This window comes from Pseudorca crassidens, chromosome 6 (genome assembly GCF_039906515.1).
Source record: "Pseudorca crassidens isolate mPseCra1 chromosome 6, mPseCra1.hap1, whole genome shotgun sequence".
NCBI lineage: Eukaryota > Metazoa > Chordata > Mammalia > Artiodactyla > Delphinidae > Pseudorca > Pseudorca crassidens.
Window position 1 is genome coordinate 20,122,967 of NC_090301.1, and position 25,301 is coordinate 20,148,267.

A 25,301-nucleotide genomic window follows, 5' to 3' on the forward strand; every position below is an offset into this window, starting at 1 on the left:
TTTTTATTGACTGCTTCATTAAGAGGCAGTAAAATGCATAGTTAGGTCATGAACTCTAAAGACTTAGATCACAGCTCTGCTCCTATGAGCTGTGTGGCTGTGGCAGCTCACTTAACTTTCCTGTGCCTTAGTTTCCTCATTTTAAAGTGAGAAAAATAATAGTACCTACCTCACTGCATTGTGTGTAGATTAAGTGTAGAGACATATGTGAAGGCTTAGAAGACTGGTTGGCATATAATCACTATATAGGGGGTTGTTATTAATTATTGCTATTTTGGATGAGAAAATAAAGGTCCAGAGAGACAAAGTAACCTGCAAAAATTCACAGCTAGTTAGACATCGTGGTATCTGGGTAAGACTGCAGTAGAATCCAGTAGCTTAGTTAGCCCAAGGATGAGAGCATACAGTGAGGGTTGTAGACCAGAAAGAAGGTAAGAACCAGAACCTTGTTGATGTCACTGAGCTCTGACTTAGCCAATCTTGGAATTTCTCTGCCCAGGGACTTTTATTATGGGAGATAACATGTTTTTTTTAATTGTTCAAACCAGTTGAGATGTATTCTTGCAGCTCAAAGCACCCAAATCAATTCAACTACCATATTAAAGTCTTTCTATTTAACATGGGGGAGAGAAAGACATTGTGCCATTGGATCTTTGACCATTGAAGGGCAGCCCCAGATCTATGTTTCTGCCCCTGAGAGTAGGAAGTGAGGTGTGGGAGCACAGGATGACAGTGGAACTTCTTTTCTCACACACCAAACTAGAAAAGGCCATTCCATGAACTGGGTCATGAGCTGCAGGAGAAGCAGAGTCCCCCCAGCTCTTTAAACTGAACAGCTCCTGTAACAACTAAACAAGCAGGGATATGGGGGTTCAGGGGGGATGACAATGCTTCCTACTTAGGTTAAGATGCATGAAAGTAATAAAAACCACCCCAAAGGAACTGTGAAAAGAGGCCTTGGGAAGCACATCCAAGAGAGTGAAAAGGAGGGAGAACAGAAGGAACCCGTGGCAAGAAAATCTTCCAGACCAAATGATCGTCCAAAAATAATGAGAGCAAAGTTCAAAGAAGTAACTTAAACCAAATATTGCAGGGAAAGGCTGAGCCAGCAAGGGGCGGGCTCACTCTGCAGGGAGCAGGGAGCAGCAAGGATGGAGCTGAGCAGAGTTCAGCTTAGGACAGCCCATGGGTCAGAACTGAGAAAGGCGCTCATCTGATGGCCTGGAGATCCCACAGCCCAGGTCAGTGAAAGGGGCGGGGGTAGATGGTGTGCTAGAACATCCCCTGCAGCCAGGGGATTGGGTCACGGTCTCCACACCCACCACGGGCAAGGCTGCTTGAGTTTGCAAAGCTTGTCCCATCTGGGTGGGCTTGCTGTCCTTGCAAGAGAGCCCCTGAGACCAGGCAAATGATGAAACCTTACCTGCTTAGAGCCAAGCTTCTTTTAGGCCCTATTTTACATTTCATTTCAGCAAAGAATTACAGCAATGCCAGGGATGATGGAAGCTGAACTCATTAACTGCCTGCTTAATTTTGGACTCAGGCTCCTGCTGATGCTAGATTCCAGGTAATTTCCCAGCAGCTTAGTGGCAGAGCATACGTCTGGTCCATTTGTGTATTCTGCATGTGGATATGTGTGTGCATGTACACAGTGGAAAACATATTTCTATTTATATCTATTAACCATAGTCCCTATTCCAAATTTAAACTCCATATCTTCTACCACAGCATTTTTTTTTTTTTTTTTTTTGCGGTACGCGGGGCTATTACTGTTGTGGCCTCTCCCGTTGCAGAGCACAGGCTCCGGACGCGCAGGCTCAGTGGCCATGGCTCACGGGCCCAGCCGCTCCGCGGCATGTGGGATCTTCCCGGACCGGGGCACGAACCCGTGTTCCCTGTATCAGCAGGCGGACTCTCAACCACTGCGCCACCAGGGAAGCCCTACCACAGCCTTTTGAGCCATAACATTGAGTTAACACAAACAAACAAAATTAATGTTTTCACAATTATTGAGGATTTAAAGAGGTAATGAAACAAACACGGAGAATTTAAATTCCGAAATAGCCCTATAAGGTCTCCTTTCTATGTGCCTCCCTTGATTAGGATCTCTGATATTTATTCTGTGATAGAGGACAAAACTGAACTATGTATCATGGTTACCAATTGATGCACACTGCGCTCACATATACAAAGGAAATGTGGCTCATGTAGTTTTTCAAATTCTTCTGTGACTGATCTTATATGAGTCCCTATGGCACAGGCTAATGGGAACGCAACCTTGCCACCTAGTGATAGCTCAGTCTCCTCCAGTTAAGTAACACTTATCCCAGAGAGACTCAGAGCTGTTTGGAATTCTCCTCCTTCCACTGCGCCTCTCCAGGGTGGCACCTGGTGGTTAAGGGGAAGTTAAGGAGACTTCATGGGAGAAGAAAAGGAGGGCGTTCTGAGCCAAAATGATATCATGGATTCCCACTACTCTCCACTGTGGTGTAGATGGTCTGGACTTGTCCCTGGATTGGTGACCCTTGGTCTCAAGTGGCCTATGGGGCCAATGTGGCACCTTCTCAACCCTCTTAGCCTTCTCAGCACCTCCTTGGCCTCTCTCTGGAGCATTTGTGAATTTCTGGGTATACTGCTCACCACCAGGGTTCTGGGTAGTGGGAGAAAAAGAATGCTATGGGCTTTCCTACCTAGGCACTTCCCTGCTGCACTGCTAAGCTATTGCCCAGGACACACTGACTCTGGTTTTGTGAGCAGCTCTGCCAAGAGGCTCACATGCTCCTCCAGGCTGTGCTTGGGGAATGGTGGCCCTGGTCCCCTACCCCAAATGTTCTCAGGTTCCTTCCATACCTACCTAAAAGTTTCCACCGTGTCTCCTCTGGCCTTGGGGTTCATCCCAGGAGTGGAAAATAAGGACATGCAAGTCTGATCTCTTTGCCCTACTTCTGTCTTTCTTTTCTCCCACTTGGGACATGCAGGTAATTTCCCTTCCACTCTGGTCTGCAGGGTACAGTGTGTTTGGAACATTCCTCTACTCTCTTCCCACCTCAGATGTTCTTTGCCCTTTCTTATTTTCTGAGACATAAAGGCAAACACGGTGCAAAGAATGAGAACTTGTTTTCACGGATAAGTGTACATTACTTTTGAAATATTTAGAAAAATGTAGCAATTGCATTAACATATATAGACCCTTGAGGTTGGCTGGATCCCTGTACAGACAAGGAGCTTAATAAAGGCTGCTTTCTGACTGAGAAGGGAAGGGAAGGGGGAGGAGATCAGACTGCATTTAGTAACATCTTTAAGATTTCTTCCAGTTTCTTTTCTCTCTGAAATACAGGACTCTTGACTGCTGGTACTTTCTTTTAATTCCAAAATAGCACACACATCTTCATCTCTTACTCTCCCTCATGGTACTATAGGAGGTTCCCAGGATCAATCACCCCATGGATTAATTTCTAGGCATCACAGGTGCAGGGTGGCATGAATGAAGATGCCTGCAGGAAAGACTCTGCTTTTTTTTTTTTTTAAATTCAGAAAAGTTAAGAGGTAATATAATATACACATACATCTACCCACTCATATTTGAAATGTTTACTTGCTGTCACTTTGCCTTCAGATAGTTTTTAAATATGTGTGTGTATAAATGATCTTACAGTTAAAGTTGAAAACTACTGGACTTTATTCTTCTTTCCCATCCCAGTCCCCTCCCTTTCTCTCCAGAGACAGTCGCTATCAAGAATTTGATGTGTATAAATCAACTATACTCCAATAAAAAAAAGGAATCTGATGCGTATCATTCTGGTCCATGTTTGTATTAGCTTATTACAGGTTTACATATCAGACAATAGACAGCATTGCTTTATATGTTTAAAAATTTTCCCTAAATGATTCAGATCATGTGCATTGTTGTACAACTCATTTTTTTTCAGTTAACAATGTTTTTGAAATTTATTCTTTCTATGCATGTGTGCCAAGTTCATTCTTTTTAAAGTTGCAAGTATTTAATTTGTGAATCTATCACATAGTATTTATTAATTTTCCACTGAAAATATTCAGGTTTTATCCATCTTTTCTCCTGGTATTTTATTTAAATAATAGGAACTACTGGCTCATCCTAATGCTTTCATTTCAGGCCAAAATCGGCCAGAAGACTTTGTTATCTAATCGTCCACCGAGCTACTGTCAGCCAGCAGGTATTTGAGCATCCACATGGGCTCCACACAGTTATAGACTGCATATCCCCAGACCTCTCTCTGACTCAGTTCTCTCATCTGGAAAATGGGATAATTGTTTCTATCTACTTGAGCTGTTGTGAATCTTGTGTTAATGATAGAGTATACAGTAATTAATACCTGGTGTAGAACTAGAAGCCAGGCACCTCCTGACACCCTGGCCGATTTTCTTTCAGAGACATTCTCTGCCTGTGTTATCATGGTAGGTAAAACCCTGTCTCAAATAGTTTATGGTCTGTGAGGACACAAGTTCAACCCATGGGAGGCAGGGGCAACAGGCAGAGGCAGTAGGCTGCCGTGGTAAGTGCTGGGCTAACAACGCCAAATGCTATGAGGACTCACAACTGCTGTCAGCCAGCCCCTGTACTCTGGATCGCTCTGAAGCACAGCCTCGCAGGGCCTGCTTGGACCTGCTCCAGTTCAGCTGCCTGCAGGAGCGAGGACTCACAGCCCTTGCTCAGGGCCTATTTGCACAGCTCTAGCCAATCAGAGCTCTGTTGCTACGCGGCCCCTGCAGGCAGAGCCTTCTCTCCAGCTCTGCTCACAGGCATCCTACTGGCCACAGACATCCCTTTGCTGTTTTTGTTCGCACTGATTTTTTTAAAAGCACCTGATACATACTTTTCATTGTTTTCCTCTTTTTCTTATTCCATTCAACCCCCACTGAAAGCCCTACTACACACACACACACACACACACACACACACACACACACACACACACAGACACAGGAATCAAACTCAGAATCATTAACAAAGAAACCTTGGTCTAACACAGAAAACAATCTCTAAATAGACTCTTACTCCAAGCTTGTCAATGCGGGGAAAATCTACTCTTTCTGATATTTGGGGACACTAATTAAAAGGTTACCCCATTGCCACATATTTAACTTCCCACTCTTTCTGCCCCCCAGGAGTAGAGAAGTCAACAAGAGAGAGATGATAAGGTTTCAGACAGCCCACCTCCCACCCTTTATTACCACCTCTCCCAAGAGTCCAACCACAAAGCTAGTGCGACTAGACACAACTCACCAGCATGGCGGGGTTTAGGACTCTGCCTCTCTCCTCTTGTGAGAGGACATTTAGATGTTGTCTGCTCTTCTCCCCTCCCTTCTCTCTCTGATAAGAGAAAGGGCAAGCACATTCTTGAGAAAGAAGGGGCTGCATGCAGCAGGGGTCATGACAACACCTGAGCCCCCTGGTAAGGGAGAAATGGCGGAGAGAGGATTGAGAGACAAAGATGGCGGGATCAAGTGGTGTGGATGAAAGGGAAAGTTCTCCTGAGGTTGGAAAGCACGAGGGTCAGGGAGTTTGAGATGGTAAAGAACAGGAGAAGATGAGGACTTTAAAAACAATCTTGCTTTATATTCTTAAACCTCCTGAAATATTAAGAGAGAGAGAGATGTGAGTAAAGGTTGGAAGACCTGTGTAGCTGTGGTGTTTTGAACTCAGTACTGCTCTGGCACTGAACGCTTTTTAGCTTACTTACTCTGACACCTACCTACTCCAGTTTTTAGGTAATTTTATACAAACATACATACATAAATAAATGTCAATAAAATAAGGGTTAATATTTTAATATTAACATGCCTATACGTGGTACAGGGCAGGTTTTTTGTGAGGAGACTAATTTTCTAGAAACCTGGCTAAAGCAAGTTATTAGACTGTTATTACTAAAAGAAAAGGGGAATTAGGCAGAAAGCCAGACTACCTTCCTTCCATTGGGTTTTCTCCAGAGATCTAATCCTTCTAGTCTCTTCCTTACACTTTTCTCTTACTGGGTAGCTCTCTGCCAGGGGAGTTTTAGTGCTGCTTACACAGCAAGCACAATGCAAAAGCTTCAAAGCAGAAATGTAAATAATAGTTAAAACACTTGGTGAGTTCTGATTTTATTTTTAAAGAACATAGCTTAAAGACACATGTAAAGTACAAGCTCTAGCCTGAAAAGCCACAGTCTAAAATAAATAAAAGTTTTAAAAGATAGTAATTCTCATATAAAGTTTAGCAACTCCTTTCTCCCACCCCTCTAAACAAAGAGGGTTCTTTTAGGAATTAATGTCTTATGTGGAAAAGAAACATTCTTCTGCTATTCAGCAATTCCTTAAGTTTCATAATAGCCTTTTTCTTCTTCTACATTCAAGCAAAATTAATCCTTTTGATTTTTTAAAAGTAAAAAGTAATAAGATCTCATTTAAAAAAAATTATACATATCTCCATGCATTGAGAGGAATGATTCTTACCTAATATTGATAAGGGCTATTTTAATGATGAAATACTAAAGAGGCTTTTTTTTTACTTCTTTTGTACTTCTCAGTGTTGTGTGATTTTAAAAATAAAGACTGTGTATTCTTTTCTGTAGTAGTAACATAATTTTCTTAAAAAGGAAGAAGAAATTAGTGTCTTGAGAAGTAATTGAAAGTCAATGACTTTTCCCTGTAGATTTCATAAGGGTTTGTGTGTGTGTGTGTGTGTGTGTGTGTGTGTGTGTGTGTGTGTGTGTGGTGGGGAGAGCAGTATTTCAGTGCATTTGTTCCCAGGAGACACTGTGGTGTCAGAGTTCAATGGAATGAGGGCTTGACAAAGGGGTCAGAAGTACTGAAAGTGAGGAAAAATGGGGACCAGGAAGGTTAGCTATGACTAGCAAAGACACACAATGAAATTTTCAGAAAGGTCAAGGCCTCAGAAATTACAAAGTTATCCATCCCCTTGTTTCTGAATTGAATGATCCTGGCCCTGGCAAATTTAGGTGGGCACTCCAGCCTAGGCTGAGTAAGCTTTGAGAGGGGGTGGGAGAGGAGACTGGAGAAGCAGGTGAGTGGGTTCCCTACTGTCAAGGTGCAAACAGGGAACAAACAGCCTTCCTATACCTAGGTTGAACCAGAGGAGGACCAGAGGCCTGGAGGTGCTTCTCAATAGCCAGCATTTCTCAGAAACACAGCGGAAGTCTCCCAGACAGGACAGACAAGCTGGCATCCCTTTCTGAGAATCAGAAGGAGGGGAAAGAGTGAGGCAGGCCTAGCCAACATACCAGGGACAGTGGTGAAATCTTGGGAATCTGGGGGGTCTGCCAGCCATGCTTTCCACAGCCACTTGGACAGCAGCTCTCAATGTCCTCACCTGGAGAACCCACATGAACTTGGCTGCCAGACCATAAAGGGAAGTCTCTGGACTGAAGGACCAACTGCCCCTTGTAAATTCCCTTACTGGTGCCAGCTCCTAATTGTAGGGATCTATGCAGGTCTGGACCCCTCTGCAGGGGTCCTAGGACCCTTAGGAGGGTCCATTCTTTTCCCTGTCATCCTATGTTACCCTCTCTTCTTTGTCTGTTCCTCCTTTCTTGCCAGACACACTCTTCCTCACCCATCAATACCCAAATCACACTTGTATCTGGTGTAACTAAGTGCTCAGACTCAACTGAAATCCAGTTCCCTCAAGGTCTCTAGATCACCAGTCTTCCTCTTTTACCCCAACTCCTCATAACCTACAAAGAAGAAAACAAACAACACATGCAAACAAAAAATCAACAAAGAACAGAAGGGAGATTTCCTGGCCTTGGGCTGGAGGCACAGCAGGAAGTTGTAGCCACGCAAACTATGCTCTGTGGCCAGAGTCATGCGTCATGACCTTTAGGTTGAGCAACCCAAATGTAGCATGGGGGTGTTGAGGTGCTGAAATATACTCTCTTGCCCTCTAGTAGGTCAGTCCTTGGCTGTAATATAATTTAGTATAGTTTTATAGATAGAAAATTCCAGAGAGTAGCAATCTTCTCTGTGTTATGCAGCCAGGAGTAAGTAAAACAAGGAGAAGTGACGTATGCCTAGACCCAATTATTTGACATTTCAAGACTTTTCCTTTATGGTTTGTGGTGGCTTAGCTGGGATGAAGTTCCAGAAATGGGGAACTAGACTGAAAGACCCTATTCTCTTCAACTGTCTTATTAAGTTACATTAAATTTTCCTAGCTCATTACCTGAGTTTGGGATGTAAAGTAGAAAAAACACATTTTCTTGGAATTATACCTGAAACAGAAAGTAGAAATCCATGTTATGTTTGTGTTTCCCTGGTCTCAGGGTATCTGACCTGATTTCTTCTGCACCTAGTCTCTAATTCAGGACCATTTCCCTTTTCCTAGGCATGAAGTAACAACCCAGCCTATTCGTGTATCTTACTGGTAATTTAATGGACACTCCAGTTGACTCATTTTGCTCTATCACAAAATGAGCTTCCCACCAAGACAGAAGAGGAGATCATATAAATGTATATAAATTTACAAAAATAAAAAGAATACATAAGGGTGATATAGTAGCATCTTCAAAGTAGCAGGACTTGCCATGACGTCATGGCAGCTTCTACCCACAGCACAGACACAGAAAGGCCACTCATAAGGTGTGAAGGCAAAGTAGCACCCAGTCTCTTGGTCACCACCTAAGTGATCCACTAATGGGTGTTCTCTCTTCACTATAGGTGAATGTAGCTCAGGATAAGAAGCTTCAAAGACTTACCCAAATTCCTTATTGGTACTATTACATTTCACTCTGTAGTGTTATATAAAAATATTTAGCCAAACTCTTGCTTCATACATTCCAAGTGCCTAGCCAAGGACTCAAAGTTTGATTAGATGCCATGTACCCCCAAATAAATTTTATTTGATGTGCAGTTATATACTGAAATATGTTGTGTTCTATAGAAGTGAGAAATGTGAGAGAAAGAAGATGCAGAAGGATTGTGCTGTATACCTTGGATCAAATCAGTTTAGGAGTCATTTAGATGGATCAGAGTGCCCTAAACTACATAAACAAATCAACCTATAAAACTCAGTCAAGAGTCTGTTAATAGAGAACTCTATTGATCACGATTTCCACATCAGTGCTGCTTAAACTTTCACTATTCCTCTCCTGGCCTCATTAAACTGGGGTGATATATGTGGGTCTTACTCTAAATTTACCCACGTTGAAAGAGAGACCTTAGAGGCTGGTGTATAAGGAAGTCTCCAATCTGGTGACGAGTGGAAACAGACCAACATCCTACTTTCCCATCCTCTTTTTCCCTTGACCTCGCTGCCCTACAATGAGATATCTCCAGAACCCATTGTCATCTCCTCTTTGTGGGACAAGCATGAGTCTATCTTGGCCCAGAACTCCCAAGGAAAGCAGAATATGAAAAAAACATTTCCTCTGTCTCGCCAGATGGCTTCAGGATAAAATTCTTCCCCAAACTAAATGTTAGAGTTCAGTTGAATGTTTCAGGGAGGGCAAGAAGAAACAAGGAGAAGTATTTAATCCTCCTCTTCCCCTAACACACCACTGCATCCAAGCTTGATGTGAGCAGGTCCTGCCAGGGCAGGCAAGATTGTTGAGCTGAAATCAAGAGGATGGGTCCTTGACAGAGTAGACCCTTTTAAGGATGAAGATTGGATGTTTGGGAAATACACAGTCCACAGACCTGAGATTCCAGGCTGGATGTTCTCATTTTCCGTACCTGCTGAGGAGGTGGCAGGGCAAAATATGGAATAAACTGAAGAATACTGAGCCCCATCCAACCCGTCTGGGAACCCACAGTGTAAAGTAATGGGGAAGATTACATTGGGACAGTCCAGACTTCTTGAGATCAATGCATACCTCTGCGCTTGCCTGCATACTTTGTACAAATTTTCATTTTGAAATAATGAACAGTTAGCATCAAGAATGGCTACTCATTCTTAAAATGTGTTGGAGAAACCAGAACTTGAAGCAGCCAGTGCAGGTGAGGGTGTGGATAATCAAGGAAAATAGCCTCCCAAGAGAAGCATGAAGGAACCGGATGTTTGGTCTCAAACTTTGTTATACCAAACACTTGGGTATTTATGCTTGGTTTTTGTAGTAGAGTTAACATTAAGTCCCTTGAGTTTGTTCATTCATAGGACATGCATTATGCTCCTATTTGACACCAAACACTGGGAAGGTCAAAAACGAATAAGACATGACTTCTGCACTTAAGGAATGCTAAAAATATTAACTTAGTCTCTGATCAAATGAGACTGAATTGCTGAATAATATTGAGAAACATTCAAGTACTTAAAAAGTAACAACACATACACGCAATTAGTGGCAAAATCTCCTTTTAGCACCTTTATCCAATGCGGCACTTACCTCTCCTGAGAATTTCCTGTTAGTTCTTGATTTACTTACATCTAGTTAAGTTTATAAGTAGGATGTTAGAACAGACTGGAGACCTAGGATACTAGGTGCTACAATCCTCCCTTAGGTGACTCATGTAGTTGACAGAAGAGAGGCTCATAGAAAAGTGGATGAAACAGCTTCCTGAATGGCCTTTCAGATTCAGTGTCTCCCACTTCATGGGTTAACAGTATCTCCCACTTCATGGGTTAGCGGTTTCTAGGATAACTTGATTTTCATAAGGCAAAACTTCAATTGTAAAAATCTCACAAGTAACAGAAGACCTTCAATGGATCCCCAGTCCTATCTTGATCAAATGAAAATTGTCTAGTGAAAATGGATCCTTAGGGTTTCCTCACACGTCTTTATGCTTTCTCTGCTCTGTGCTTTCTCTCCTGAAATTGTTGTTGCCTAAAATAGTTATATTAACTATCCACTCTGAAGATCATATTTACTTTTCAAAACCTAATTTTCTTTTCCTGGGATTCAAATCTTTACTCCCTTTTCTTGATTCCCAATAGTATTATGTGCTTGCTTTGACATCAAAGAGCTTCATCTCAATAGGGATGATGTCTTATGTGTCATTGCTTGTTGTGGGATCTGACATAGAGCTTTGATCATCTATTTGCTCAGGAAATATTTCTTGAACAGAGATATCCATAGGCCCACAGCTCATTGGTGGCAGGACCAAATTTAGAACTTAGGTATCTTTACTCTTACCCTTGTGCTTTCTCCTACATCCATTGACTCCTAGTTCATCGATTTGTAGAGCTCATTTGAAGTCCTGACCTATTCATCCCATTGTCTATATTTCTTGATTTGAGAAACCTACTAGTTTAAGATTCTTTGGAAATAAGTATCTCCTGTTTCAAACTGAGTTGAGGGGACATAGTGGAAGCTTACTGCCTATTTGCTAATGACACTTTGCAGAATTCAGAGAGAAACTGAGTCTTTGAAAGCAAAGACTTCTATTTAAATGTTGGTTTTAACTGTTGTTTTCTTGCTCTTTTTATCCATTTTCCCTACTCTTTCTCTTCTCCCTTTTTCCTCTCATCTTTTCTGCAAATCTCTATCTATGTCTGCTAAACAGGAGACAGTCTAGATGGTTGCGATTTCACAGATATTGATGGAGCATCTACCTGGCCTGAAGATACACATCTGCACACCAGACCCTCCGTGTAGGACACCTAAAGTGGGGTCAATGGGGCATTCAGGGAAACCTCTGTGTGGAGGCTGAGTCTAGAGGCACCCACCCTGAGTTACATCTAGGAACTGTGGCTTTGCATCAGGATTCTCACAACTTCATCATACCAGGAAGTCTAGGAGGACAAAACACAGCAAATGGATCGAAGATTTTCCTGCCTCATTCTGACCAGGAAAGGACAGACAGACTAGGAAAGAACAAAAGTTCCCAGAGCCTGGCCATGCACACATGGGCCCAACAATCCTTGGATGCTGGAGTGCGCTGCTTTCAGCTCTCCCACTCCCACTCCAGGTTCTCCCCTACCCCTCTGGCATCTCCTGTTTTCTCATTTCTTTTCTTCTCTCTCTGCCTCCCAAGCACCAGTGTTCTTCAAGTGCTGTGTTCTGCTCCCCCTTTCACAAATTTGTTCTCAAAGAACTCATCCACTCCTGTGACTTCCATTACATGCTGTTGTCCCTCAAATCTGAACCTCTCCAGAGCTCTAAGCCTAACTGACTAATGGACATTGCAATTGAATTTCCCTCTCAAATAGGAAACAGAGTCTCATATTCCTGACCTGTTCCCTCTCCTGTGTCTCCCATCTTATTAAGTCACACAGTTGATGCACTCAGTCTCCAAGCCAGCAATCTACCAACATCCTAGATTTCAACCTTACTGTACTCCCTCTTAATAGTTACTAAATACGGTTGCTCACTGTTTGTATAAACCAGTTGAAGCCAGCACCTTGACTTGGTTCTCACTTGTTTCTTGTATTCTTCAGACCCTTGCAGTCCTGTCTGCAACTCTAACAATAGCTTCCTTACCTGATCTTCCCACTACCATGACTATGAATGGATCCTTTAACCTCTTTGCCATTTCTTCATCTAAAACACAAGGGCATTGGATTACATCTCTGAGAGCTTTCTTAGCACTGATATTCATTTATTTGTCAGCTTAACAATATCACAGGCCCCAAAATAAAAATCTGAATTTTCTGCCCTTTCACTCATTCCCCACCTCCCAATAACCTTTTTATTCTTCTTCCTCCTCCATCCTGCTAAAGGAGATTTTGATTGCCGTGTGGCAGCCCTAGGACTCAAACCTTTAGCCAGGATATGATTTCCCAGACATTCCCAAGGGAGACGGTCTCGTGACCTTTCCTTCTGCTGTCACAGCAGGGAAGGGAGTTGCCTGGAGCCAAGGCTTACAAAGAGTGGCCATTGTTTTTATTTTATCGACACATTGTTTTGGGGTGCCACTCTTCCACTCAGCAGAGACAGACAACATTGACAGGAGATTTTAAAACACTTTTTTTTTCCTGCTGCAGATTAACTAGATGGTGAATATCAATTTCTTATTCTCATCCCACGTTCATCACCATCTCTTCAACCAGAATGCCAGGCTCAATGAGGTGACTCCTGAGGCTTGGTGTTGCCCCAAGGACCAGGGCTCCTTTTGTCTTAATTTAGAAGCTTCACTAAAGGGACACCAAGAGGAATGGTGAGATGGTACACCTGCTGAGAGCTGGTGAATTCACCATCAGTTTTGAAATAACACCCTCCTCTCAACCTGTGAGTAGTTGCATTCTTCTTGCCTCCACTCAGGCTGGGCAGTGATAGGGAATATCTAGGACTTTCATTCTCCAGCGTCCCAATGTTGGCATTTGCCTCATATTGCCTAGTGTCATACAATATGAATGGATGGAGTTTGTCTTCAACATCTCCCATCACCTTTCTCTGTTCTACAAAAATTACGATGAAATGACTTTTTTCCTTTCATAGACTTTGCGTTGTTTGTGTGTGTGTGTATGTGTGCATGTGTGTTGGTCCCATCTTCCTACAGTCTAGAGGCTGCTAGGGAAGGGAGAGAGAAATGCAAGTGCGTCCTGTGCTGATCCTTGTTGAAATTTCTGGTAAGAAGCTGAAAAATACTATTCAAGGGATATTAAGACATCTCTGAACTTTATATGAATTTTAGAACGTGAATAGGAATTTGAACTTATCTATGCTCTCTCCAATTGCACCTGCCATTTTACAGGTATGGAAAATAAGACTTCCAGCAAATTAACAGTGCAGTACCAATCCTGTGTACTTTCCATTACAATCTGCTTCCTAATTGCATGTGGATTTCCTTATTCCCCAGAGCCAGGCAGCATCAACATTTGGCTTCAGAAATGCTGTTAAATCCTGAATAAACCAAAGTGAATATGCAAGGTAGTGTTCAAGATCTCTTACTCCTAAAGCCAGACGCAATGCTTGTGTTCAACCCTAGGCTCTAGACTTGCTTCAGTGCTTCCCCAACTTTCTCTTTATAAGTAGGGGAGGAAATGTGGGGCTAACAGAGACATTTTCATGGTCCCTGTCCCCCACCAAGCCCCCTCACTGATGCTTAAAAAATGGGAATGTTTTTGTGTGTATGGAGTAGAGAAAGACTTTTCTCAATTTTGGTCAGCAGGGTTTGTCTTGGATCTAGAAAGAGTGGACGAGGACTCAGTTGGAGTGAATTCATAGAGGACTGGGAGGGTTTTTCTTTTTCTTCCCACAAACCACAGTTTAAGTTACATTTCATCAGTAGAATTCCTCTAAGATAAAATATTGGGAAACATACCAGGTTAGGAGTCATAACACCTAGTTTCCAAGCCTGATTTTCCTCCTGTAACTTAAAACCTCATCCACACTTTCACTTATTTAGGAAACAAAATAGTCATTGAGCTGCTATATGTCTAGTGCTATTCTAGGTGCTGAGTTTTCAGTGTAGGATAGTGCAAATTTCCTGTTCCCACAGGTCTTACATTGTAGTGGGTAAGTCAGTAATTGCCACATAAACATGTAATCATATCAAATGTTATGAAGAAAACAAAAATGAATAAGGCAATAGAGAGTACCATACAAGAGGGTATATTTGTGTAAGAGTGTGTTAGTGTGCTTTAAGATATGTCCACAAATTCTTTTATACTCTCTTCTATAGGTGAAGCCTAATTTCCCTCCTCTTGAGTAGGGGCTGGACTTAATGATTCACTTCTAAAAGGTAGAATGAGATTGAAGTGAGAGGGTATGACTTTGAATAATAAAGTCATTGTGTCTTCCACTGGTTTTTCTTGAATTATTTGCTCTGGGGGGAGTTAGTTGTCATGTTGTGAGGACACTCAAGCAGCTTAAGAAGCTCATGTGGCAAAGACCTGAGGCCTCCTGCCAACAGCCAGGTAAAGGAGCCATCTTGGAAACCAATTCTCCAGCCTCAGTCAAACCTTTGGATGACTGCCGTCCCTGCCGACATCCTGACTGCAACTGAATGAGAGACCATAAGCCAGACCACCCAGATAAGCTGCTCCTGGAGTCCTGACTGAGAAAAACTGTGATACTAAATATTTGTTGCTTGAAGCCAGAGCTTTTGAGGATGATTTGTTAAATAGCAGTAAATAACTAATGTATGTACTCTAGGGAAGCTCTCTCTGGAAGGTAATAATTGAGTAGAGACCAGAAGGAGAAGAGGAAATAAGCCAGGTAATAATATGTATGAAGAGAGATTGAAGCAGGGGGAATAAAACTGGAAAGGCCTTGTGGTAGGAACATGCTTGGAGTTTTCAAGGGCGTGTCAGGAAAAAATTGTCCAAGATTTGGAAATGGGCAAGATAATACTGAGTATCCTTTCAGCGGAGACCTGGGAATTGTCTAAGGTACTTTCTGGAGATTATCTGATTATACTGAGATATTCCCCTCTGACTGAATTCCTATTGCCCAAGTTATTTTATAATTCTGTAGAGGCAGAATTCAATTTGTAGAAAACTGAGAGTGATGCAAGTGATTCTTTCCAAAGTATAACGAATTTTGTCCAGTACAGATACAACTGAATTCTACCCTATAGAAAAGATGGCCCCAAACAAGCAGCCTTATTGAGATACAATGTTTTATACCATACAACTCAGTCTTTTAAAGTTTACTATTCAATTTTTTTTTTAGTATATTTACAGGGTTGTACAAATATCACTACAATCTAATTTTTGTCCACCTTCTAAAGAAACCCCATTAATAGATATTCTGTATTCCCTTCCGTCATTCCCTTTCCCCCTAGGAGCCCTAAGCAATGACTCATCTACTTTCTGTCTATAGATTTGCCTATTCTGCAAATTTCATATAAATGTAATCATACAACTTATGGTTTTTGCAACTATACGTTAGCATAATGTTTTCAAGGTTTATCCATATTGTAGCGTGTATTAATACTTCATTGTTTATCGATAAATAATACTCAATTGTATGGATATAACACATTTTGTTGATCTCTTCATTCATTGATGGGTATTTGGGTTTTTTTCTACTTTTTGGATAGTATAAGTAATATTTCTATAAACATTCACAAATAAGTTTTTGTGTGAGTGTATGTTTTAATTTCTTTTGGGTGTATACTTAGCAGTGGAATTGCTGGGTCATATGGTAGGTCCATGCTTAATATTTTGAGGCACTATCAAACTGTTTTCAGGATGGTTGTATCATTTTATATTTCCTCAGTGTATGAGGATTCTAATATATCCACATTCTTGTCAACACTTATTATCATCCATCATTTTAAATATAGCCATTTTAGCTGCTGTGAGGTGATATGTCATTGTGATTTTAATTTGTATTTCCCTAAGGATTAATGATGTTGAACATCATTCCATGCACCTAGCCATTTTAATATTTTTACTTGGAGCAATGTCTGTTTAAATCTTTTGCCCATTAAAAATTTTGTCTTTTACTATTGAATTTTAAGAATATATATTCTGACGATCAATTAATCTATGACAAAGAAGGCAATAATATACAATGGAGAAAAGACATGCTCTCCAATAAGTGGTGCTGGGATAACTGGACAGCTACATGTAAAATAATGAAATTAAAACATCAGAGAAATGCAAATTAAAACCACAATGAGATATCACCTCACACCTCTCAGAATGGCTATCATCTGTAATCAAATAACAAATGTTGGCCAGGATATGGAGAAAAGGGAACCCTTGTGCTGTTGGTGGGAATGTAAATTGGTGTGGCCACTGTGGAAAACAATATGGAGGTTGCCTAAAAAACTAAAAATAGAACTAACATATGACCCAGAAATTCTACTCCTAGGTATATGCCTCCAAAAAACAAAAACACTAATTAAAAAAGTTACATGCATGCCAATGTTCAGAGCAGCATTACTTATAATTGCCAAGATATGGAAGCCACCTAAGTGTCCAAGATAAAGAAGATGTGGTATATATATATATACACAATGGAATAATACTCAGCCATAAACAAGAATGAAAATTTTGCCATTTGGAACAACATGGGCAATCTACTATGTATAAAATAAATAAGCTACAAAGATATATTGTACAATGTAGAGACTATAGTCAACATTTTAAATTGAAATATAGCCTTTAAAATTGTGGATCGTTATGTTGTACACCTGAAACTTATAATATTGTACATCAACTATACTTCAATTTAAAAGAAGAATGTATGTGTATATATTCTGGAAAAAAAGTCCCTTATCAAATATATGACTTACAACTATGTTCTCCCATTATGAGAATTATCTTTCACTTTCTTGATGGTATTTTTTGCAGAATAAAACTTTTTAATTTTAAGTTTATCTATTTTTTTCTTTTGTTCTTTGTGTTTTTGGTGTTATTTCAAAGAAACCATTGTCTGACCCAAGACCATGAAGGTTTACTCTTATGGTTTCTTCTAAGAGTTTTAGTATTTTAGCTCTTACCTTTAGATATAAGATCGATTTTGAGTTAATTTTGTGTATGTTGTGTGGTAAAGGTCCAAATTCATTGTTTTGCTTATGGATATTCAGTGGGCCCTCCACCAATTGTTAAAAAGACTGTTCTTTCACCACAAAATTGTTTTTCCATCATTGTTGAGCATCAATTGATCATAAATTTATGGGTTTATTTATGGAACTCAGGCCTATTTCATGGATCAATATGTCTATTCTTGTTCCATTCTCATACTTTCTTGGTTACTATAGCTTTAGAGTACGTTTTGAAATTGGAAAATGAGTTATCTAATTTTGTCGTTCTTTTTCAAGATTGTTTTAACTTTTTTGGGTTCCTTGCATTTCTATATGAATTTGAGGATTAGCTTGTCAATTTTTGTAAAAAGGCATCTGGTATCTTGATAGTAATAGTTACAAATATGTAGATCAAACCGGGGAGTAAAGTCATCTTAACAATAGTACATTGTCTGATGGGTGACCAAGGAATATCTTCCCACTTATTTACATGTTCCTCAATCTCTTTCAATGATATTTTGTAATTTTCCATGTATGTCTTTTGTTTTTGTTTTTGTTTTTTGTGGTATGCAGGCCTCTCACTGTTGTGGCCTCTCCCTTTGCGGAGCACAGGCTCCGGACAGGCAGGCTCAGCGGCCATGGCTCACGGTCCCAGCCACTCTGCAGCATGTGGGATCTTCCTAGACCAGGGCACAAACCCGTGTCCCCTGCATCGGCAGGCCGACTCTCAACCACTGCGCCACCAGGGAAGCCCGTCTTGTTTTTATTAAATGTATTACTAAGTATTTTTATTATTTTTGATACTATTGTAAATAGAATTGAATTCTTAATTTCATTTTCAAAATTTTCACTGTTACTGTATAGAAATACAAGAGAATTTTGTATATTGATCTTGTATCCTGCAACCTACTGAACTCATTTATCAGTTTTAATAGTTTTTAGTGGATTTCTTAAGAGTTTCTCTACACAATATCATGCTATATGCAAGGAGAGAGACTTTTACATCTTCCTTTCCAATCTGGGTGCCTTCCCCCAGCCCCGCCCTGTTTTTCTTGTCTAATTTCCCTGGCTAGAACTTTCATTATGATGTTGGAGAAGTTGCAGGATTGGACCTTCTTGTCTTGTTCCTGATTTTATGGTGAAAGCATTCAGTCTTTTAATATTAAATATGATAGCTGTGGGTTTTCCATAGGTGGTCATTATCACATTGAAAGAGTTCCTTTCTTTATGGTTTGCTGAGTATTTTTAATCATGTAGAGTGTTAAATTTTCATCAGATACTTTTTTCTGTGTCCACTGAGATGACCATATGGCTTTGTCCTTTATTCTATTAATATGGTATGCATTACATTAAGTGATTTTCAGATGTTAAACTAATCTTGCATTTCTGAGATAAGTCCCTCTTGGTCTTGGTGTAGGTTTTTTATGTTACTGTCAGAAATATTGAAGTAAATTTATTAACAGATGCAAAACTGGCTAATATTGTATGAGACAACAAAGTATAATGTTTGAATCAATAAAGTTGACATGCATTTATGGAGAGTACTCAGATTGCTAAAATCAGGAATGAAAGAAGAGACATCACTACAAATCTTATATAAATAAAAAGATTTATAAGGGAATATTTTTTATGTTACTTGATTTGATTTGCCAGTGTTTTGTTGAGTTGCTGTTGTTGTTATTTTTGGTGTCAATGTTCATAAGGGATATTTGTCTGTTGTTTTATTTTCTTATGGTGTCTTCATGTGTGAAGACCTAGTAATAATGGACTCAAATGTTGAATTGAGAAATGTTCTCTATTTTAGTATTTTTTGGAAGGGTTCTGAAGGATTGCTATTAATTCTTTGAATATTTGGTAAGTTTTAAAATTACAATTTCAATTGTTTTTCTTGTTATAGATCTATTCATATTTTCTGTATCTCTTGAGGAAGTTTCTTTAACTTGTGTATTTCTAGGGATTTATCCATTCCATGTAAGTTATCTAGTTTGTTGGTATACAGTTGTTCATAGTATTTCCTTATAAATCTTTTTATTTCTATAGGATTTGTAGTGATGTCTCTTCTTTCATTCCTGATTTTAGCAATCTGAGTACTCTCCTGGATAAATGCATGTCAACTTTATTGATTCAAACATTACACTTTATTGTCTCATACAATATTAGCCAGTTTTGCATCCATTAACAAATTCACTTCAATATTTCTTACAGTATATGTATACATATATCTCTGTTCTTAAAATTCTCTTTTGAACCAATCCTAAGAGCTTACTGATTCTCTCATTAATTAGTGAGTTCAATAAAATATTTGATATCTTGATTTTATATATTTATTAGAATGACATTTTTAAACTTTGGAAAATTATGTGTTAACAGAAAGTATAAAAAATCAATGAAGAGTCAGAGAGTGGTGGGAAATGAGGTTGGAGAGAAAGATATAGGACAGATCACATAGGCCCTTGAAGGCCATGCTGAGGACATTGGTTTTTACTCTGAGATGAAAAGCTATTGACATCACCTTAGACAATTCCTTTTTCACCTGGGGCCACAGCTATCTGTAATATGTCTCTATGCTACCTCATAGGATGACTGTGAGAATTGTATGAGATTACAGAGTTAAAAACTGCATTGTTATTCTTAGAACTCTGTCAAGTTATGAGGTTACTTTTCAGGCACTCATGACTAGGTCTAAATTTTTTTTTCAAATTCTTACCTATTGACAGATTCCTGAGGAAGAAAAACATAGGGAATTCCACAGAACTGGACCCTGCATCCTGGGAAAGGCAGTCTTGTCCATGAAGATGCTGGGGATTCATACATTAATATAAGGTAGGTCATTAAATCCCCAAAACAACAGGAGATTAGGGCTGGGGAAATTTGAGGGCTCAGAAAGCAGGCTTGGCTTATCTCATCCTCTCTGGTTGGGGCTGGTTCTAGGTGATTGAGGGCTAAGGTGGTGGAGAGGCAAGTCTGAGACATGGACAGACAGGTCAAAAGAGAGAAGCTGGGATGTATTAAATAAGGATGACAGAAAGCCTCAGATTTCAAAGGTCAGAAGTTGAGCTTGAAAAGGAAAGCAAATGCTAGAAAGTGACTAATCTACAAAACATGCTTAGGACATGAGGGTATTATGGTTCTTCGGACTGAAAGACAAAATCCAAAAGGAAGGACAGCATAGAGAACCAGAGGGAAAAAACATCCCTTCAGAATATTTGCCTTGCACAAGCTCTCTCCTTAGCCTGCATGCCAGGTTATTCATAGATGGGAAAATGAATTAGATGAGTATCTCTGTCATTTGATTTATTTTTATTTTTATTTTATTCTATCCCTGGCTTGACCTAAATCTTAAACTATTCATGGAGATTTAAAACTCTATTCTAGCACTCAAAATCTTCCTTGGCAAACTTTGGCCAATTGTATAACTTAAATTGCTGTTGTCATGCTAATTCCTGTTTTCTCTTGTCTTTTCCTCAATAGTTCTGCAGCCTGCCTATTCAGAATCCAGCTAACATCCTGAGAACTAGATGAATTTCAAAGCAGGTCTAGCAGGCTGAAACAGGTGAGCCTTCAGGAGAGGAGAATACTCTCTGGAAATGATCTGACCACACAATCCCGGTTGCTTGAGGTGGTGGATACCTGGGTACGGGGAGCTATAAAATGTGTTCTTCAAAGATTTTCTTTTCTTCCTCTTTCTCTATTTTCAATTAAAAGTAGAAATCCCCAGGAAAAAAATCATATAAACATAAGGGTAGAATTAAGATAACTGCATTCCTTTTGCCTAGGAAATTTTCCATGACGAATGAAGAACTCTCTAGGCCTTAGTGAGCAAGGTCAAGAGCTGGCTCTTTAAGGAAGACCTGCTTTTCCAGAGCTGAGATTGGGGTTTAGAGCTAAGAACCTTGAGATAGAAAACCTGTTTGTAGAAAAGGGAAACCACTGGTCAGTGCTGATTTCTCCCAAGAGGTTTGCTGCTCCTTGGAGGTTTCAGAGCTGCTAGTGGATGTTGTATGATTGATTTGGGGCCTCTCTCCCAGTGGCCCTCTAAAGGTGACCTGACCATTTGTAGCTGCAGCTTTGAGGACTGAGAACACTTTGAATAAAGGGTACAATGCTCATCCCAGATGGAAAAAAAGCTTGTATTTCTCCATTTGCATTCAAGAGTGAGCAAGCATCTAAGTAATGTAATTTGGAAGTCTTCATGGAAGAAAGGTATCAGAAAACTTGGGTCCCAGATCTGGCTCTGTCACTCTCACTTAGAGAGTGCAAATGGTGTCCAGGCTTACCTGGCTAGCTCCACAACCAGTGAAACTGGCAGGAGTCAAACCATAATTTCAAGTTCTTTCCAAATTCTAATATTCTGTGTCTGAGGGTCATGGAGACCCCTGGAATGTTCCTGAATATTCACTTGCTTTCTCTAATTTACCTTTTATGTTCCTTCTCCTGTAGCAAGCTCTTTAGAGGGCTTGTTCTAACAAAGTTAGGAAGCCACTGATTAGCAGATAAAATAAACATTACCTGAGGAATCTTACTCCGTTTTATTTATGGCATACTCTTAGTTTTGAAATAAAGTAGGGATAGAAAAACCTAAAACACAGGATGTTTGATACCTAGGAATGTCAGGTCCAAAGGGCATACTAGAATGAAATCTTACACAGTAGAAAAACCATGTGTCTGGAGATGAGATAAGTAGAGGAAAAGTGGTGAAGTCCATCTTTATAGCTGTGCTCATTGCATGCTAATGCAGAGATTCTAGTCATCAAGGAAAGAGATACAAATGGAAGCATAGCTGGTTTGTATGGTTTCTGTATGGTTTTTCAGGACCTTTGGCCATCACTCTAAGAGGTGAACCTCCATTTGGGCTACACTGCTGCTAAGAAGCAAATGGAATCCTGAACCCATAGTTGAGATGTTTGACCACTGCAGTCTGGAAAGTTAATGGGAGTGGATTACAGTGCCATATACATTATTAAAATGGATATAAAAAAGAGAAAGAAGAGGAAAAAGAGAATCATTCTATCAAAATGGGGTAGTTCTTTATCAACCCTTCAGAAACTTTGTTTCATCTTTTAAATAAACAACTTTATACCCCTTGGTATTTTTCTCACCAATTCTTAAATGCTGTTAATCATTCCTGAATATAGCCAAGGTCTTAGTACCATATTTGTTTAAAATATTCCTTTCTACTCACACTGAACCCTTTCTTGAAGTCCAACTTCTTAGAAACTTGTCTGTTTCCCTGAAACTTTTGGCTATATTTCCATAAAAATAATTTCAAAAATTTTCAAATATTTGGCAGTGGTAACCCAGAAGGAGTCCAGCGATGGGCAAAGTTGGAGAGTCATGACTAAACTTTTTTAGGACTCTTGGTTTCCAAACAGTCCAGGAAGGCAGAAAAAGAGAAGCTAGCATCCTGCCTTCCCCACTTATTTCTTTGTTTTCTTTTCTTTGCTCCTCTTCACTCACTTCCTTCTTCAATAAGTATGTGGCACTAATACAAATTGCTATGTTGGCATTACTGAAATGTCATAGGACTATCTAGTATTTCTGATTCCTCAGGGGTTAATTGACTCTCTCTGAGATGCCAACAGGATGCATTCAAATCCTTCTCCCATTCACTTAGGCTATGGCTCCTGGCCCAGAAATTCCCACTCTCACTTTCCCTAAGGCAACGATGCCAGTGAGTTGAATTAGATGGAGGTGATAGGGACTGGAGACTGCTAGGAGAGGAGTTTGGAGAGAGATGACCTAGCCAATGATAACCCTTTTAAGAATATGTACTTTACATGCAGCTGTTTGGACTGGAAGAAGTATAAAGAATTCCTGTGTGTAAGCTGGTTCTAAGAATTCTCCAATCCCTATGGGTGTGCAACTCCTGCAACTCAGGTAGACCTGAGAGAGAGGTTGCAGAGCAGCATGGAAGACTCAGGATGGGTGGCTGGATCCCCTCATTAGAATGTGACAGATGGAACAGGAGATGTTGACCATAAAGGCAGACCACAGAATAGATTCCCCTGGGATGGATTTAATTGGGGGTTTTAACCAGAAAACTAGTCATAAAATTAAGTAGAAGATTAAAAAATATAAGTCAATCCTGGTTTTAGAAGCTATGAAGAAAACAACCCATAGGCCAAACTGTAGGGGTAAGGCAGAAGCATAATGTAGAGCATAAGGTGAACATGTGTTTCACCTGTCATATACCTACCCCATTTGTCCACACCGGGCAAGAGCAGCTCTCCATGATTCAAATTCTCAGGAAAGAGTAAGGGAGATGAATGAGTCAGGATATAGGACAAGGCTATGTTTCTGGAGAATTTGAACTTCGAGGTTTCTGGCATGAGTACTCTCTTGGGGATCATCTTATATGATTAAGTTTTTCCCACTTCCAGCTAGAAACATCATAGTTGCAACTCAAGGGTAGTATCACAGAATGTCTAATCTTCCCAGAGCATGGGTCTAGCAGCTCCCAAGTTCTGAGTTACAACTCTGGAGATTGCCTTGTGATGGCAGTGGTAGAAGGGGGAGGGAGGTGTCCAAAGAAATGTCGGTTACCCAAGTGATGGCAAATAAAAGGATGTGATCTCAAAATGCACACCAGAAAATAAGCTAGTGTCTGCAGGCATAATCAAGTGGTATGGGTTCTGACATCTTCTACGTGTTTCATACCATAGGTATAACTGACAAACAAAAATTATTTCTGAATCCTATTGGCTGGTTGGGGTAGAACACTGGATATTCTTCAACCTTATTGTTGCATCTTTTTTGAGGGGTTTGGTTTCTTTCACTCAGAACAATTATTTTGAGATTCATCTATGTCGTGGATTATATTGATAATTAATTCTTTTTTATTACCATTATATGTACAAGACATATCACATTTTGTTTAACCATTAACCCAATGAAGGACATCTGGATCATTTCCAGTTTGGGACAATTATAAAACAAGCTGCCATGTATAGGTTTTTTGTGTGAAGATTGCTGGGTTTTATGATAAGTGTATATTTAACCTTTTAAGAAACTCTTAAATTGTTTTCCAAAGTCGATATACCATTTTGCATTACTACCGACAATATATGAAAGTTACATTGCCTCAGATCCTATCCACTACTTGGTATGAGTCAATGTATTAAATGTTAGTGATTCCAGTAAATGTGCAATAGTATCTTATTGTCATTCAACTTGCATGGCCCTAATAAACAATGATGTAAGCATCTTTTCATGTGCTTATTTGCCAGTCATACATTTTCTGTAGTGAGTGTCTGTTTAAACCTTTTGCCTGTTTTTATTGTTGTTGTTGGGGTTTTTTTTGTTTGTTTTTTTGCTTTCTTATTATTGAATTTTGAGAGTTCATTATAAATTCTGGACACAACTTCTTTATCAGATATATTTTTCGCAAATATTTCCTCCCAGGCTATGTTTGTCTTTTCATTCTCTTAACAGTGATGTTTGAAGAGCAGTTTTTGATGAAGTTCAATGTATTAATATTTTTCTTTTATGTATTGTGATTTAGGTGTAGTAACAGAGACATTTTTGCCTAATCCAAGTTCACAGAAATTTTCTCCTATGTTGTCTTCTAAAGGTTTTATGGTATAAGTTTTACATTCTACGGTCCATTTTAAGTTAATATTTGCATGTGGTGTGAGATATGAATTGAAGAACATCCTTTGGCATATCGATATCTTTGGTTATTCCAGCATATTTTTTTGATGCTTACCCTTTCTATAGTAAATCAGCTCTGCGCCTTGGTAAAGAAAAGAAAATCAAATATGCATGTCTCTCTGGGGCTATTTTTGAACTCTTTCTTCTTTTCCCTTGATTTGTTTATTGATCTTGATGCCAGTATTATGTTGTCTTTATTACTGTAGTTCTTATAATAAGTTTTAAAGTCTAGTAGTGACAGACACCCAACTTTGCTTTTATTTTTCAAACTTGCTTTTATTGTTCTAGGTTTTTTGAATTTTCATATGAATTTTAGAATC

At 39.7% G+C, this 25,301-nt stretch overlaps 1 long non-coding RNA gene across 1 annotated transcript in view; it reads left to right on the forward strand.

Moving 5' to 3' along the window:
- The first annotated feature begins 20,052 nt into the window (after positions 1-20,052).
- Positions 20,053-25,301, forward strand: part of LOC137225771 (uncharacterized) — a 31,006-nt gene continuing 25,757 nt past the window's right edge. The window contains exon 1 of the long non-coding RNA XR_010944019.1: positions 20,053-20,154. This is a non-coding gene — a long non-coding RNA (uncharacterized lncRNA). The remainder of the gene's footprint in view (positions 20,155-25,301) is intronic.